The 12,980-nt window shown below is 48.9% G+C and overlaps 1 protein-coding gene across 1 annotated transcript in view; it reads right to left on the bottom strand.

The window, feature by feature from the left end:
- The window catches only part of CCDC28A (coiled-coil domain containing 28A), a 31,676-nt gene extending 21,669 nt beyond the window's left edge, over positions 1 to 10,007 (bottom strand). The window contains exon 1 of the mRNA XM_077486754.1: positions 9,872 to 10,007. The gene's annotated coding sequence lies outside the window, so the exon portion shown is untranslated. The remainder of the gene's footprint in view (positions 1 to 9,871) is intronic.
- Between the last annotated feature and the right edge of the window lie 2,973 nt (positions 10,008 to 12,980).

Here is a 12,980-nt window from a genome sequence, read left to right on the forward strand (position 1 = left end):
CCCCTTACAGTAGCGACCATTTGCTCTTTTTGTACTAACTTTAGTTTTTTTAACCCCATTATTTTACTAAACATCTCAGGCCTGGGTCACACCTCTGTTTTTTGGTGCTTTTTGCAGAAACGCACTACAGTTCATTTACATGGGTTTCTGTGGGACACGTTCACATCCATGATTTTTTTCAGCTGCTGCGTATTTAGAAAAGATAAGGACTTTTTTTAACGCAAAACTGTGCTTTTTTGTCTCAATATACTTCAATGGAGAAGCTGCAGAAAAGCATGTAATAATACATTTTTGTGGCAATTTGTGTTTTTAATCTGCCCACAAATTGGGCAAAAAAAAATATGTAAAAATGCAAATCGCAGCAAAATTACAATTTTTTTAAGGTTATTAACCGATTATTCGATTAATCGAAACAATAATCGGCCAACTAATCGATTATGAAAATAATCGTTAGTTGCAGCCCTAATCCCATTAGTCCCATTTCTTATATTATTTATCGTATATGAATTCATCAGTTGTTTTTATTCTTTATATGTCAATTACACCAACCATCCTTTAACATCACTCTTGGTTGGTCCCTCATGTATCACCCAGTTTTATTATATCCCCCCGGTCCATTAATATTTATATCCTCTCTTTACTATATAATTATTTATTCTCGTACACATTTCCCCCATCAATTCAAGTTTGAGGTTATGTACATGCATGTACAAAGATGAGTGAAGGCATATACAGTATCTCACAAAAGTCAGTACAGCCCTCGCATTTTTTGTAAGAAGACAACACATAGTCATTAATGCTTAAACTTCTGGCAACAAAATTGAGACTACACCCCTAAGCGAAAATGTCCCAGTTGGACCAAAGTGTCAATATTTTGTGTGGCCACCATTATTTCCCAGCACTGCCTTAACCCTCTTGGACATGGAGTTCACCAGAGCTTCACAGATTGCCACTGGAGTCCTCTTCCACTCCTCCATGACGACATCAGGGGGCTGGTGGATGTTAGAGACCTTGCTCTCATCCACCTTCCGTTTGAGGATGCCCCACAGATGCTCAATAGGGTTTAGGTCTGGAGACATGCTTTGCCAGTCCATCACCTTTACCCTCAGCTTCTTTAGCAAGGCAGTGGTAGTCTTGGAGGTGTGTTTGGGGATTGTATGTTGGCATACTGCGCTGCGGCAAAGTCTCCAAAGGGAGGGGATCATGCTCGGCTTCAGTGTTGGCATTCATGGTTCCCTCAATGAACTGTAGCTCCCCAGTGCTGGCAGCCTTCATGCAGCCCCAGACCATGACACTCCCACCACCATGCTTGACTGTAGGCAAGACACACTTGTCTTTTTACTCCTCACCTGGTTGCCTCCACACACGCTTGACACCATCTGAACCAAATAAGGTTATCTTGGTTTCATCAGATCACAGAACATTGATCCAGTAATCCATGTCCTTAGTCTGTTTGCGGGCTTTCTTGTGCATCATCTTTAGAAGAGGCTTCCTTCTGGGATGACAGCCATGCAGACCAATTTGATGCGGCGTATGGTCTGTGCACCAACAGGCTGACCCCCCCCCCACCCCTTCAACAATGCTGGCAGCACTCATACATCTATTTCCCAAAAACAACCTCTGGATATGATGCTGAGCACGTGCACTTTTTTGATCGACCATGGCGAGGCCTATTCTAAGTGAAACCTGTCCTGTTAAACTGCGGTATGGTCTTGGCCACTGTGCTGCAGTTCAGTTTCAGGGTCTTGGCAATCTTCTTATAGCCTAGGCCAGTGATGGTGAAGCTTGGCACTCCAGATGTTTTGGAACTACATTTCCTATGATGCTCATGCACTCTGCAGTGTAGATAAGCATCATGGGAAATGTAGTTCCAAAACATCTGGAGTGCCAAGGTTCACCAGCACTTGCCTATGCCATCTTTATGTAGAGCAACAATTATTTTTTTCAGATCCTCAGAGAGTTCTTTGCCATGAGATGCCATGTTGAACCTCCACTGAAAGAGAGTGAGAGCGATAACACCAAATTTAACACACCTGCTCCCCATTCACACCTGAGATCTTGTAACACTAATGAGTCACATGACACTGGGGAGGGAAAATTGCTAATTGGGCCCAATTTGGACATTTTCACTTACAGTCCCTGACAAAAGTCTTGTCGCTTCTCTATTTTGTAGAAACTCCTGCTATTAACCTGACTTTTAATCAATTAGTGTTAGAAATAGCTCATATGAAAAGCTAAAGCCCTCCCAAATGATGTTTAATGCACTGAAATAAATTAGTTTCACTGAAAAAAGATTTATCATTTAATCAAGACAGACAGGTCAAATTTTGTCAAGACAAAAGTTTTGTCGCCTATACAGAACAACTTTACTGAAAATCCAAAAATATGTCAAATTAAGTAGTGGTGCTGTGAGATCCAAATTTAATATCTTGTATGACTTCCATGAGCTTGGACAGCATCCATGCGGTTTGGCAAGGATTCATACAATTTAGCATGCCTCCCAGAGTTCATCAATATTCTTTGGTTTCGTCTTCCATGCTTCATCTTTCATCCTACGCCACATATCTGGTGACTGGGCTGGCCAATCCTGGAGCATCTTGATCTTCTTTGCCTTAAGGAACTTTGATGTGGAGATGGAAGTATACGATGGAGCACCATCCTGCTGCAAAATCTGGCCTTTTTATGGTTGGGAATATAAGAGGTAGCTAAGATTTCTTGGTATTTTAGACTATTGATGTTGCCTTCCACCCTGCAGATCCCTCACACACCCCCATACTGGATGCCTCCACCAAACTTCACTGTTTTCTGGGTAAATCTCGGCTTCATGCGGGTTCCAGTAGGTCTCCTGCAATATTTGCGGCGACTGTGGTGTAATTCAACAGAAGATTCATCTGAAAAATCCACCTTCTGCCACTTTTCCACAGTCCATCCTTTTAGCAAAATGCCACATGGTTTTTCAATTGTCTTTTGTTTAGTGCTGGCTTATGGGCACTGATTCGACCATGGAGGCCATTTCGAGACAGAAACCGACAAACTGTTCTGGTTGACACAGGGACTTCAGGTGACCAGGTCTCGTGGAGCTCTGCTGCAGTGGAAAATGGGCTGGCCTTGGATTTTTGAGCCAACAAACGGTCCTCTTGAGCAGTTGTCTTGCGGGGTCGGCATGACCTGGCCTTGTCCAAAACGTCTCCAGTCTCTTCAAATCTTTTTTTTTATCCTCTGAACTTGACGCAGAGACATATTGAAGGTGTCTGCCACATCAGCAGTGGATCTGGTCTTCAACCTCTTGATAATCAACACTTTAGTCTCCGGGTGAATCTTAGGCATGTTTGCAGAGGTCTAGTTGCAGTTGAGAAGGTCTAGTGTACTGGTGTTCTTTTTATACACACCTGAGACCTAATTGATCCATTATTAGTCACAGGTGAAACTCATAACAAGGCGACAACACTTATGTCTTGCCAAAAATTGACTCAATGGGCTTTACCAAACTGTGAATATTAGAATACTTTTTGTCAGTTTAGTTTTGCACTGAAACATTATTACAAAAGCTGTTGGGATTAAAATGACCCATTTCTTGTAACAAAATCTTGATTAGAAATATATTTTAGAGGCACTTCATGTCAATTTATACACAAGCGACAAGACTTGTCAGGGACTGTAGTCAGGGGCGTAACTAGAAATCACAGGGCCCCATAGCAAAAATGTTGCATGGGCCCCCCCCCCCCCAAAAAAATGAACTAATGCCATTGAACAACAGATTACCACACTCATGTAGCACAGTACCCAGGCAACAGCTTATATTAATTTCAACCAACAAAGTATGCAGTATACTGTATGCAGCCCCTGAAGGATACACATGCATATCCCCCTCAGTACAGGCCCCCCCTCAGTGCAGACACCACCCTCAGTGCAGGACACCCCCCCAGCAGTGCAAACCCAACCCTCTCAGTGCAGACCCCCTCAGTAGTACTGACCCCCCCAGCAGTGCAGACACCCCCCTTAGTACATACACCCCACTTAGTGCAGACCCCCCGAGCATTACAGACCCCCCCCCCCCCCATCAGTACAGACACCCCCCACCTCAGTGCAGACCCCCCCACCTCAGTGCAGACCCCCAGCAGTACAGACACCCCCTATTACAGACCCTCCTCAGTGCAGACACCCCCATCAGTACAGACACCCCCCACCTCAGTGCAGACCCCCATCAGTACAGATACCCCCCAGCAATGCAGACATCCCCCTTAGTACCCACACCCCCCATTACAGACCCCCCTCAGTGCAGGACCCCCCAGCAGTACAGACCCCCCCCAGCTTTGCAGACAACCCCCTCAGTGCAGGACCCCCTCAGTACAGACTCGCCCTCAGTAGTGCAGACCCCCCTCAGTAGTGCAGACCCTCCCTCAGTAGTGCAGACCCTCCCTCAGTAGTGCAGACCCTCCCTCAGTAGTGCAGACCCCCCAGCAGTGCAGGCCCTCCCTCAGTAGTGCAGACTCCCCCCTCAGTAGTGCAATACCCTCCCTCAGTAGTGCAGCCCCCCCAGCGGTGCAAACCCCCCCTCAGTGGTGCAGACTCCCCCTCAGTGGTGCAGACTCCCCCTCAGTGGTGCAGAATCCTCCTCAGTACAGACCCTCCCTCAGTAGTATAGACCCCCCTCAGTAGTGCAGGCCCTCCCTCAGTAGTGCAGGCCCTCCCTCAGTAGTGCAGGCCCTCCCTCAGTAGTGCAGGCCCTCCCTCAGTAGTGCAATACCCTCCCTCAGTAGTGCAATACCCTCCCTCAGTAGTGCAATACCCTCCCTCAGTAGTGCAATACCCTCCCTCAGTAGTGCAATACCCTCCCTCAGTAGTGCAATACCCTCCCTCAGTAGTGCAATACCCTCCCTCAGTAGTGCAGACTCCCCCTCAGTAGTGCAGACTCCCCCTCAGTAGTGCAGACTCCCCCTCAGTAGTGCAGACTCCCCCTCAGTAGTGCAGACTCCCCCTCAGTAGTGCAGACTCCCCCTCAGTAGTGCAGACTCCCCCTCAGTAGTGCAGACTCCCCCTCAGTAGTGCAGACTCCCCCTCAGTAGTGCAGACTCCCCCTCAGTAGTGCAGACTCCCCCTCAGTAGTGCAGACTCCCCCTCAGTAGTGCAGACTCCCCCTCAGTAGTGCAGACTCCCCCTCAGTAGTGCAGACTCCCCCTCAGTAGTGCAGACCCTCCCTCAGTAGTGCAGACCCCCCAGCGGTGCAGGCCCTCCCTCAGTAGTGCAGCCCCCCCAGCGGTGCAGGCCCTCCCTCAGTAGTGCAGCCCCCCCAGCGGTGCAGACTCCCCCCTCAGTGGTGCAGACTCCCCCTCAGTGGTGCAGACTCCCCCTCAGCGGTGCAGACTCCCCCTCAGCGGTGCAGACTCCCCCTCAGCGGTGCAGACTCCCCCTCAGCGGTGCAGACTCCCCCTCAGCGGTGCAGACTCCCCCTCAGCGGTGCAGACTCCCCCTCAGCGGTGCAGACTCCCCCTCAGCGGTGCAGAATCCTCCTCAGTACAGACCCTCCCTCAGTAGTATAGACCCCCCTCAGTAGTGCAGACCCCCCCTCAGTAGTGCAGACCCCCCCTCAGTAGTGCAGACCCCCCCTCAGTAGTGCAGACCCCCCCTCAGTAGTGCAGACCCCCCCTCAGTAGTGCAGACCCCCCCTCAGTAGTGCAGACCCCCCTCAGTAGTGCAGACCCCCCCTCAGTGGTGCAGACCCCCCCTCAGTGGTGCAGACTCCCCCTCAGTGGTGCAGACTCCCCCTCAGTGGTGCAGACTCCCCCTCAGTGGTGCAGAATCCTCCTCAGTACAGACCCTCCCTCAGTAGTATAGACCCCCCTCAGTAGTGCAGACCCCCCCTCAGTAGTGCAGACCCCCCCTCAGTAGTGCAGACCCCCCCTCAGTAGTGCAGACCCCCCCTCAGTAGTGCAGACCCCCCCCTCAGTAGTGCAGACCCCCCCCCTCAGTAGTGCAGACCCCCCCCTCAGTAGTGCAGACCCCCCCCTCAGTAGTGCAGACCCCCCCCTCAGTAGTGCAGACCCCCCCCTCAGTAGTGCAGACCCCCCCTCAGTAGTGCAGACCCCCCTCAGTAGTGCAGACCCCCCTCAGTAGTGCAGACCCCCCTTAGTAGTGCAGACCCCCCTCAGTAGTGCAGACCCCCCATCAGTACAGAACCCCCTATGTAATGCAGCCCCCCTCAGTAGTGCAGCCCCCCCTCAGCAGTGCAGACCCCCCTACCCTCCCTTACATACCTCACAACAGCGCTGACATTCTCCCCATACAGCGGTGTGTTCCTCGAGGCTCGAGCGCAGGCTCCTCCTCCTCTGTGGATGTAAACAGAGAGGAGGGAGGTGGCTTAGGTCTGCGACGCCGTGTCCCTCAGCCTGCGCTCGAGCACAGGCACAGTTGTTAGTGGTGCGGCTGCCGCTACCCAAGGATGTCACCCCGCTGGCGGGTGTCACCCGGTGCGGCCCGCACACGCTTAGCAACGCCACTCACCGGGCCCTAGAATGGCTGCGGGCCCCATAGCGCCCGCATGGCTCGCTATGGCGGTAGTTCCGCCACTGACTGTAGTGTGTACTCACTTGTTGCCAGTGGTTTAGACATTAATGGCTGTGTTGAGTTAATTTTGAGGGGACAACAAATTTACACTGTTATACAAGCTGTACACTCACTACTTTACATTGTAGCAAAGTGTAATTTCGTCACATTAAAAGATATAATAAAATATTTACAAAAATGTGAGGGGTGTACTCACTTTTGAGATACTGCCACCTCCTCTAGTCCGTCACTTAGGCTATTTTCACAATGAGGCACTTTACAGATGCTACAGCGCTAAAAATAGTGCCTGCATAGCGCCTGTAAAGTGCCTCTCCTGTGTCTCCAGTGTAAAAGCCTGAGGGCTTTCACACTGGAGCGGTGCGCTTACAGGACGGTCAAAAAAGTCCTGCAAGATACATCTTTGCAGCACTGTATTCACCGCTCCTAAAGTGCCCCTTCCCATTGAAAACAATGGGGCAGCGCCACTCTTTTACGGCCACTAGCGGGGCAAATATACGCCGCAAAAATGTTGGTAAAGCGGTGCTAAAAATAGCCAGCACCCACCCCAGTGTGAAAGTAGCCTAAAAAGGAGAGAGGAAAGATCCCTGGTGACACACATCCATGGAGTCCTATGGTGGTAAGAGAGAGACAACCTCAAATCTATATAATTAATATATATTTTTTTTGGCAATAACATGGTGTTGACTGCGCTAATCACAGGCAGTGAGACAATGCCCCGATGTGCGGCTGCAGAGATCAGGCAATGTCTCACTACCTGTGATTAGCGCAGTGCTGCGCCGACTTCCTGGCGGGCTCTGCACGTGGTCCATGCGAACACACCTGAGCTCATCCCTAACCTCAAGCTATGTGACCGCATAACTAAGTTTGGTCCACATAAACTTTTGAGCCACTTCTTGGCTCTGGGTAAAGATATTTTCAGCAGGATCTCATGGTAAAATCCAGAGAGGATACCCTTACTCAGCGATGTTCGTGGATGATCTGTTGAATTTAAATTTTCCATCCAAAGCTTTTATAGAAGGTGTTTATAGGTGGGAAACAAGTATAGTTTGTGCCTTGATCGGAAAGGATGGAAACTGATTCTTGAAACCATGAGCTTGTGTTTTTTTATATTATAGCGCATATTATTGAGATCATTACTTTAGTATCCCTATACTATTAATATTTTAGTCGCACAGCATTGCATTTTCTTTTGTTATTTTTATACATGTTAAATGGACTGTAGTGCATTTCTGCAAAACTGAAAACGCACAAAAAAAAAAAAATGAATAGTTGTGAACCATTCCTTAGAGAAGAGAGGAAAGATCCCTGGTGCCGCACATCTATGGGAGTTCTATGGTGGTATTAGAGAGACAACCTCAGCCTGGGCTCCCACCAGGCCATGCCCCCAATGCATTTCACCCGGGGGGGGGGGGGGACCAGAGAGATCCCCATGACTAAGCTGGGGTAGGGGGCAGAATGAAACACGTTGGAGCTTGGCCCGGTGGGAGCCCAGGCTGAGCTTGTCTCTCACCATTATAGGACTCTAGATGTGAGGCACCAGGGACCTTTCCTCTCTTCTCTTATTCTAAGACACAGGCTGACATAGCCTGTGATTGGCAGAAATCCACCAAATTATAAAGATTTGAGATAGATTATATATAACATTTTAACTGGTGTGGCTCTCGTTCTGGGACGCCGTCATATGACAGCGTTCCAGAATGGCCGCTCAGGCACGTGGCGATTGTGGCCGCCCCGTGTTGCTAGGACCCCCCCCCCCCCAATCTCTGTAAAGAGCCATGTCCACGGATCTTTAACAATGTGATCAGCTGTGTCCAATCATAGCCGGTCACATGTAAACACAGAGATGCCAGAAATCGTCTCACCTCACACTGACAGAATGTATGACGAGGAGAGCCAATCAGCGGCATCTCCGCATAGGGGGACATCTAGAAACATAATCACGGCAATGATCATCAGTGCCCTGATTATAATATAGCAATACAGTGTCACCAATCAGTACCCACAAGTGCCACCAGGGCCCATTAGCAATGGCAGTCAGTGCTGGCTCAGTGACACCTATCAGTGCTGCCCATTAATGACCATCACTGCTATCGATCAATGCCCATCAGTGTCAACCATCAGTGCCACCCATCAATGCCCATCAGTACCGCCTATCCATGCTGCCTATCAGTGCCTACCAGTGCCACATATCAGTGCGGTACATTAGTGCCGCCTCATCAGTGCCCATTAGGGATGAGCTCAGGCGTGTTCGCATGGAACACGTGCAGAGCCCGCCAGGAAGTCGGCCTGTGATTAGCGCATCGCTACGCCGACTTCCTGGGGGGCTCTGCACATGTTCCATGCGAACATGCCTGAGCTCATCCCTAGTGCCCATCAGTGAAGGCAAAAAATTATTTAGTTACATAATTTGCTGACAGAAAAAATAAAAAAAAAATAAAAAAAAAAAGTAAAAAACTTTTTTTTTCCCCCTTCAATATTTTTGGTCTTTTTTTTGTGAAAAATAAAAAACCCAGCAGTGATTAAATACCATAAAAAAAAAAAAAAAGCTCTATTTGTGTGAAGAAAATGATAAAAAAAAAAATGCGTTTGGGTAAAGTGTAGCACGACCGCGCAATTGTCAAACTGCAACAGCTGAAAAATGGCTCGGGCAGGAAGGGGGTGTAAGTGCCCCGTAGGCAAGTGGTTAAAACAGTTTATTGATATTATTTATTTTTACTCTGTATTCCATAGGCAGTTCTTTGGGGGGTTTTTTATCCTGTGACCAGCACCAGAGGACTAGAAGCTCCTCCTGCTTATATTTCCATAGAGACAGGCTGGGTCATGTAAGAACTGTATATCGATTAGGAAAGAGTTGTTTGTTTTTTGTTTTTTAAATTCAAATAATTACAGTGGCATCAAACCGTGTGTGTTTAGTATTACTTTAACTCATAGTATGCCTTCACTTTTTACAACCCAATAGATTTTTTTGTAAGCACTGCTGTTTCTTTCTGCTGACTCTTCAGTGTAAGGCAATGAAAACATGTATAGGTTGGAGGAAAGAGTTAGTATAGGGGAAGGCTTTGTATTTCTGGTCGAGTTTGTGGCAACAATCACCATTTACACCAGTGGATTGCCAGGGCAGCCCTGAGAGTCTTGTTTACATTCAACAGGTGGGGCAGCCATTAGTGACCCCACCCTGCCAGCCAGCCACAGCCGGGATTCCAGGTGGAGGTCTCACCATGTCCCCGGATACTGAGAGGGCACACATAACACAGCTTTCTTGTCACTCTACTACTACACGACCACCCACCACTCTCTACATACTCACCACTCAGCTCTCATCAGACCTTCCAGCCGACATCCCACAATGGGCTCCTCTATAACCTGCCGGGTGAAAAAATATCTCAGAAAAGAAAGGTTCCGAGCAAAATAAATGTCCCTATGTTATAATAACACACTGCACTCTGCTGACCTCTACTGGTGAAAAGTGGGAACTGTTATAATATTACAGAGAGGATAACATTTGTATTCAGAGGAAACCTATCATCAAAGAAACATGGTGGCTACTGCTACTGCTGAGGTGTTAAAGGATAACTATACTTTCATAATATTCTTTGTTACCCCCTCCCCCCTTCCATATCTATATACACACCCTCTAAGTCTATTTATTCACCTATCCAGGGCTTTTTTTCCAGCAGGAACGCAGTTCTGGCACCTCCAGCTCTGAATGTATGTAATGGCAAGGGGTGCTGGGGTATATTGGAGGGTCTATTGATGTTGGCTGCTGGGGGATCTATTTTTACAGGGGGAAAGTATGTTGTTGGGGAGGTCAGTTGTCGCTGGTGGGGGGGGGGGGGGGGGGGGTTGGGATCTATTCTTGCTGCGGACTCTTATGCTACTGGGAGACATCTACTGTTGAGGGAGAGGTCTATTGTTGCTAGCTGTTCAGAGTCTATTATTGCTGGCTACAGGGGATCTATTTTACTTTCTATCATTAACAAATTACATACAAATTACTTAGCACCACAAATTGATACTTGATTCTGTATCCATTATTGAGAGGTGCGTAGGGGGTGAAACCAAGCAGTGATGCTCGGAGGTGGGCAGGGGGCCAAACCAGGGAATTGTGCTCAGAGGTGGCTAGGGGCTGTCCTTCTGCTCCTGTGCCTCTGGTCAGGACACCCCTGTGTGTCGTGAAGAGGGTTCCTTCTGCACCCAAGCTCCCAGACCCAAGGCCACCACCCCCCCCCCCCCAGACTAGGGGGCTACCCTCAGGGGTCTAAAACAGCCTCTTAACATTCTAGCTCCAGCTTCCATCCCATCTGAGCTGACCCTGAGTATTTAAGGGGGGCTGCCCCCTGCCAACCCATCTGTTGGGGATCGGTCAGGACCCTCATGCATACTCCAGGCAGATCCTCCTCACCTCCAGTTCCATTCTTCTGGAAGTTTCTAGCAAGTTCCAGAAGTAGGGGGAGGTCTCAGATGTGCTGCTTGTGAATCATCCAGCCCTCCCAGAGTGACTAACCCTGCCCCCAAAAAAACACATAGGCTTGGCTGCCAGCCAAGCCTAAACAATTTTCCTACACTAACAAAAACCTATTCCAGCACACTAGAGCAGTGATTCTCAACCGGTGTTCCATGGGAGGTCCCCAGAGGTTCCGCAGTGATCTGACTGTCATTCACAGGTAGCTGACAGGAGGATCGAAAAGAATTGAGCAGAGCTAGGCAGGGAAGAGTCTGGCATCCTATTGGCTGCAGCGTGCTGTTCCCCACGACCCCTCCTGTCCTTCCCAAAGTGTGGTATGTGACATCATCTGGGGTGGACAGGATAGGAGGGGCAGGGGGAGACCGCTCACCACTGGAGCAGATATGAAATGGGTTCTGAAGCCAGAAGAAGAAAGCCGGTACTCAAGTGTGCACAACTGTATTCCCCACAATGTGCCCAACAGTCTGTACCATGTAATGTCCCCTGTCATGTTCTCTGCCCCATGTAATGTCTCCTGTCACGTTCCCTGTCCCATGTAATGTCTCATATCATGTGCCCTGTCCCATATAATGTCTCCTGTCATGTCCATGTAATGTCTCCTGTCATGTGCCCTGTCTATGTAATGTGGCCTGTCCCATGTAATGTCTCCTGTCATGTGTCCTGCCCATGTAATGTAGCCCACCCATGTAATGTCCCCTGTCATGTGCCCTGTCCCATGTAATGTCCCCTGTCATGTGCCCTGTCCCATGTAATGTCCCCTGTCATGTGCCCTGTCCCATGTAATGTCCCCTGTCATGTGCCCTGTCCCTTGTAATGTCCCCTGTCATGTCCCCTTTCATGTCCCCTGTCCCATGTAATGTGGTCTGCCCCATGTAATGTCCTCAGTCATATGCCCTGTCCCATGTAATGTCCACTTTCATGTCCCCTGTCCCACGTAATGTGGCCTGCCCCATGTAATGTGCCCTGTCCCATTTAATGTCGCCTGTCATGTGCCCTCTTCCATGTCATGTGCTCTGTCATGTGCCCTGCCCCATGCAATGTCCCCTACCCCATGCAATGTGCCCTGTCATGTGTTCTGCCCCATGTAATGTGCCCTTCCCCATGTAATGTGCCTTATCCTGTGCCCTGTTCCATGTAATGTCCCCTGTCATGTCCCATGTAATGTGCTCTGCCCCCATGTAATGTCCCCTGTCATGTCCCCTGTCCCATGTAATGTCCCCTGCCATGTCACGTCCCCTGTCCCATGTAATGCCCCTTGTCATGTGCTCTGCCCCATGTAGTTCGCGCACTTTGTCCCAAACTCCTTGCTTGGGCATATGACTCCAAGCTCTCTGGACATCCTGGAATACCTCGTACTTGTGACCTTCTTCAGTGTCATTAATGGTGGCCTTCTCTACGTAAGGATGTCAAGGAGTACGTTCAAGCTTGTATGGTTTGTGTACTATCCAAATCTTCGATGTTCGCCCCAGCTGGGTTGCTTCTGCCCTTACCAGTTCCTGATATACCTTGGCGATGTATTTCCATGGATTTTATCTCAGATCTGCCCCCCTCAACAGGTTCTACAGTCATTTTGGGTAGTGGTGGATCCGTTCTCCAAAATGTGTCACTTGATTCCTCTCCCAGGCCTACCTTCTGCTCCCAGTCTTGCCACAACTTTCATTAAGGAGATCTTTCATCTTCATGGGATGCCTTCACATATTGTCTCTGACAGAGGAGTTCAATTTACTGCTCAGTTTTGGAGAGCCTTGGCAACCTCCTTTGAGATTAAATTGTATTTTTCATCTGCCTTTCATACCCAGTTCAATGGGCAAAGGGAACGTGTCAATTAAAATGTAGAACGTTTTCTCCGTGCCTTCATCTCAGCCCACCAAGATGGCTGGGTGGACCTTTTGCCCTGGGCAGTTTGTCTTAAACCATCACTCCAATGCCAGTTCTGGAAAATTTCTCTTCT

This window comes from Lithobates pipiens, unplaced genomic scaffold (genome assembly GCF_037356315.1).
Source record: "Lithobates pipiens isolate NorthernLeopardFrog02 unplaced genomic scaffold, aLitPip1_a1.2 Scaffold_18, whole genome shotgun sequence".
NCBI classification, from domain to species: domain Eukaryota; kingdom Metazoa; phylum Chordata; class Amphibia; order Anura; family Ranidae; genus Lithobates; species Lithobates pipiens.